This window comes from Macrotis lagotis, chromosome 1, assembly GCF_037893015.1.
Source record: "Macrotis lagotis isolate mMagLag1 chromosome 1, bilby.v1.9.chrom.fasta, whole genome shotgun sequence".
Classification (NCBI taxonomy): Eukaryota; Metazoa; Chordata; class Mammalia; order Peramelemorphia; family Peramelidae; genus Macrotis; species Macrotis lagotis.
In genome coordinates, this window is record NC_133658.1 from 722,788,034 (window position 1) to 722,794,033 (window position 6,000).

Consider the following 6,000-nt stretch of genomic DNA (forward strand, 5'->3'; position numbering starts at 1 on the left):
CAGTTATCTTGATGCATAGTATAAATTTATTTCATATATTCTAAACTATATACTCTGTTGCTTTTAATTAAATGACTGGGATATAAATGCTAATTAATAACTTGAATGTCTGAACTTCTACTACATAATTCCAGGCAATAAGATAATTGTTATGATGTGTTCAGAAAATACCCAGTTCCTCTCCTTAAAATTTGCAATCAAGTTAATAGTGAAAAGTGGATGATTTCCAGACCTATATATATATGTATTTTCAACCCATTTTTCTCCTGAGCTTCAGTTCAACCCGCTTAATGAGCATTTTAAACTGGATTCCATAGGCATTTCAAACTCAACATCTCCAAAACAAACAAAAGTCTATGTTTACCCCACAGGAAAAAAAAAGCCAAAAAAAAAAAAAGAAAAAGAAAAAGAAAACCAAACCATAACACATTTCTTCTGAACTTTGCTGTTATTGTCTAAGGTACCTTCATCCTTCAACTCAGCCAAGTTTACAACACCAATGTCATTCTCAACTTGCCATTCTGCCTAGCCCCTCATATGCAGTATTGCTACAAGATCTATAATATTCATCCCCTTTAGGAATGATTTTAGAAAAAAAAACCTGAAAAGACTTATGTGATGTGATGCAAATTTAAGTAAACAGAACCAGGAGAACATTATATGTAGTAACAGCAATATTGTAACAATAATCAACTGTGAAAAACTTAGCAATTTTGATTAATACAATGATACATGACAATCCCAAAGAACTCATAATGAAAAATGATATCCACCACCAAAGAGAGAATTGATAAACTCTGAATGTAGACTGAAGAATTTTTTTCATTTTTTAAATTTTCTTGCTTTTTTTGTAACTTGATTAATATGGAAATATGCAGGATATTCCATACATATACATGTGTGTGTGTGTGTGTGTGTGTGTGTGTGTATAACAGGGATCATATTGTTTACCTTCTAAATGGTTGGGATAGGGATTAAAAGAAGAAAAATTTTTTAAATATTTTAAATAAGTAAAAACTAGATTAACTGATAGAAGTATCCCTATCAGCAATTTTTAAAAACTATATTTTCAAGGACAGCTAGGTGGCACAATGCTAGAGTGCTGGCCATAGAGTCAGGAGGACCTGAGTTCAAATGCAACCTCAGAAACTTAATAATTGCCTAGCTGTGTGACCTTGGGCAAGTCACTTAAAAATCCTATTGCCTTAAATAAAAATATCTTTTTAAATTCCAATCAAAGATACATATATTCGTCTTCTCTCCGCTTAAAACCCTCATTGCCTCTTACCAAGACTGTTGCAGTAATTTCCAATAAGTTCTTCCTACCTCAAACCTCCCTCTACTCCAATCCATCCCGAAATGCCAAATGATTTTCCTAAAACACAGATAGGATAATGCCATACCCTCTTCCATTACTCAATAGACATCTTACCTCTAGGATCAAATATAGACATCTTTGTTTGGCATTTAAAGTTCTTCACGATCTGATCCTTCTTTTTTCCCAGGCTTCTTACTCTCCCCTACTCCTCTATATACTGCCTTGATGTGCTGTTTCTTGCACACAATAATCCATATCTCATCTCCATGCCTTTCTATTGGTTGTTCCCTCCTAGCTTGAATGCTCTATCTTCAAATTCTGCTCAAGTGTTTTCTTCTTTAAGAATCTTTTCCTGGGGGGGTGGCTAGGTGGCCCAGTGGATAGAGCACAGGCCCTGGAATCAGGAGGACCTGAGTTCAAATTTAGTCTCAGACACTTAATAATTACCTAGCTGTGTGGCCTTGGGCAAGCCACTTAACCCCATTGCCTTACAAAAACCAAAAAAAAAAAAAGTCCTTTCTTGATCTAGCTACTAGCAAAGTTATATATGTACATGTTGTCTCTTCAATTAAAATGTAAACTTTTTGAGGGCATGAACTGTTTTTTGGGAGGGATGTTGTTTCATTTTGTTTTTTACTTTTTTCTTTATATGCCCAGTCTTTACTACTGTCTGGTGTAGTAGGATTAAATATTTCTTGACTAATGAAATGTTAGCTAATAATATAATGCATAAAAATGTTTAAAAAATTGTAAAAGGACTATACAAATTCAAAGAAATATCATAATTTGAAGTGGTTATAGGATCATAGTCCATTGGCCAACCTCCACATATTACAGATGTGAAAACTGATACTCAAGGAGATGACAGGAACCTGGTATCAGAGTTGAAATCTAAAGCCAAATCTTTTGATTCTAATACTCATTTACCTGCTAGATTAAGCCCTCATAGATGAATTAGGATCTGAGTTGAGCTTTGAAATCAGGTTAAGTTTTAGATGGATTGAGAAGAATAGAGAGTGTATTTCTATGCTCTGCTACATGGTTCCACCTGAATGTCATAGCAGTATGCTAAATCAACATACTTAAAATCATAATACTTAACTTCCCCCCAAAATTATCTTTCATCCTTATTTCTCTATTTCAGTTGATAGTAACATCATTCTTCAGTTACCCAGGCTTGATAAATAGGGAGAGAAAACGTTTATTATCAGGCACTGTGGTTTTTTTTACCCCATATCCTTCTCTTCCCAAACTGTTGTTCATCTTTCACTTTTAAGAGGTGTGAATTGGATTTAAGAGAGACAGAATTGCACAAAGACTCTCTTTCCAAATCACTAAAGTCCATTGGCAAAACAAAAGACAAGACAACCGACAGTGACCTTGGATGCAGAGGATGAACTTCGAATCTTTGATGTCTGACCAAGCACTGAGAACTCCACAGATCCTGCTTCATCCACCTTCATGGCCATTGGAGGAAATTGTTCTCATCCAACCAGTTCTTCTAAGGGTAGTCTTCATATGCTTCGGTTAGATAAAACTCTCCTCTACCTCTGACTTACAGAGGAGTTTGAGGATTCCTGTTGGTTACCCTCAACCTGGTTTAGCCTGTCTCCCAAGACAATTTTACTGGGGTGAGCTGCTATGAATGCTATAATTTCTTGAATCCACAATTGAAAGATCAGTGAAGGTAGCCTACAAACATTATACAGACTTAAAAAGCAAGCTCTTGTACTAGAAGTACTAGTCCTCCTAAATACTGATATACCCCTTCTTTCCAATATAATCTAATCTAATCACTAAGGTAATTTAATCATTTGACTCTTTTCTATATCTCTGATAGCTATCATTTTCTATTCCCACTTCAACACTTAAATATTTGATTTTATTCTCTCACCTCTAAGCTGATGTGTCATTCTAACTGGTCTCTTCCTATAGTTCATGCCATTAACTGCCATGAGTTGAATTTTCATAAAGCATCACTGTTCCAAAATCTTCAATGACTCCCATTTTCCTTTGAGAAAAAGGCCACATTCCATAGCTAGTCCCTCTGTAATTTTTGCAGTGTTTACCTTCATAATCTTATTTCCCAGAGATACCCAGCATGAACCCTATACTGTAGCCAATCTATATCTAGCTAAATATGGATATATAGATATAGATAGACACATACATATCTGTGTATGTATAAAATGGATTAAGCTGATTAGATCCCTCAGATAAAAGTTAATCATGAGAATAGAGGTGATTTTTTTTAACAATGAAATGTAGTAGGAGCGGCTAGGTGGCACAGTGGATAAAGCACCGGCCCTGGAGTCAGGAGCATTGGGGTTCAAATCCAGTCTCAGACACTTAATAATTGCCTAGCTGTGTGGCCTTGGGAAAGTCACATAACCCCATTGCCTTGCAAAAAACCTAAACAAAAAAAATATATATATAGTCTAATGTTTGGTATAGTTTGATGAATTATCCTTATGCTTAGATATGTATTTCAATTTTATTTTTCTATGCTTGTATAGTTGGTATAAAGATTCCAATCCATGATATATTTTAAAAAGAAAGGATATAGACCTGCTAGATGGTGCAGTGAATAGAACACCAGCCCTGGAGTCAGGAGGACCTGACTTCAAATGTGGACTCAGACACTTAATAACTACCTAGCTGTGTGATCTTGGGCGAGTCACTGCCTTACAAAAAAAAAAAGGAAGGAAACATGAAGCAATGGAAAAGGATCCCTGGGCTTAGAATCAGGGCAAATCTAATTCAAATCTTTCTTCTAATACTTATTAGTTGCTTGAAAAACATTGTCATTTAATCTTTCCGACTGTTGATTTTCTCATCTTAGCACTTAATACATTGCCTGACACATAGTAGGTCCTTAATAAATGTTTATTTATTGATTATTCTGCAAAACAGGAATTATAGAAATTATATTACCTATCTGTCAGAGTTATAATGCAAATCAAATGAAATAGTAAGTGTGATATATTTTGTAAACCTTAAACTGCTATATGAATATCAACTATTGTTGTTATTATTAGAAAACTCCCTCAGTCACAGTTTCTAAGAATAATCTGGCATAAGAAGTACATTTCGCAAAAATCTGAACTACAGATATTATGTTAAATTGTATTCATTAAAATTAAACCACATCTAACATTATGGTTAAATAATATCAATCTTTATTATGAATCACTACAAAGGACTTTTAGACTTAGCCAGCAAACCAAAAGACTGAAAATTTAATTTACTTATCCAGGTCTCACAACAATCCAAAGGTGGGTAGGGTGTTTGAATCTAGGATTTTCTGGTCATCTCTCAATCCATTATGCCATGGTGCCTATCATTTTAATGTAATAAGACTGAAAAATTTGATGAATTCAATGGAATTTTTATTTCATTAGGAAGGGTACTTCAAATACCAGATCACATCACAATTCTCCTTGTTTAATGATATGGAAATCCTACCCATGTTTTCTGTAACTCTTCCATTGATCTGCCCAACATGCTAGAGACCTTCCTCTGGTTCCTTTTTTAACAATATGGCACTTGGGATGTCCAACTATGATCCCTCACTCTTGTTGCATAACAGTTTCCATTATTTTTTTGATCATTCATAATCTTTATGATGTATTTTATACAAATTCCACATATCATCATTGGTAATATACTGCAAGCTTCTAAACCCACAATGTATCTATAATAACCTGTAATTTTCCTTCTTTTGAACTCATAATGTTCCATGATTCATGGACCACAGTACTATGAAAAAATGGTGATAAAAGACAAAAAAAATTGTGACTGATAGTCCCTTAGATCATTGAAAAGTATAATCTCCTAAATGCTATATAGCTCAATCCTCATGCTCAGTTCTGGACCTAGTTTATGGTCAATCTACAGCTGTTGATTGACTAATTCAGTGGAATTCTTGCCTGAATTCTACCTCATAAGCAATGATGCATATTTTTAAATGAGCTTTGTGTTTCTGGTGTAGATTGTTGTCATTAATTTTTGAGTTAGTATGGATCTTGTTGAAGAGGCTCTGTAATGTTCTGGACAATAGGCATAGTGTCTTCCGGAATAAAAATATTTGAAAAACTTTACCATGATGAACATATAATACAATGGATCTGAGATGAGAAGAGAAAATGCTAGGCTCCTTTCTCAGGAAGATTTCTCTCTCTTGAAAGGGTTACTGAGAGAGGAAGCAAGTGATTAGTATTTGTCTGTCCAGAAAGGGCAAGAAATTTTGGGGATTAGAAATGCTGCTATATGTTGTTTGAAGATACTCCTAAGTATAAGTGTGACATCATAAAGGGAAAGTTGGTGGTTGAAGTATGTGCATTAAGAATAAGTAGGGATACAGGGTGGCTAGGTGGCACAGTGGATAGATCACTGGCCTTGGAGTCAGGAGTATCTGAGTTCAAATCTGGCCTCAGATACTTAATAATTACCTAGCCATGTGACCTTGGGCAAGCCACTTAACCCCATTGCCTTGCAAAAAATAAAAAAAAAGTGGGGATAGCTAGGTGGGCACAGTGGATAGAGCACCAGTCCTGGAGTCAGGAAGATCTGAGTTCAAATTCCAACTCAGACACAATAATTATCTAGTTGTATGACCTTGGGCAAGTCACTCAAACCCCATTGCCTTAAATAAACAAAAATTTAAAATAAAAGAATAAGTA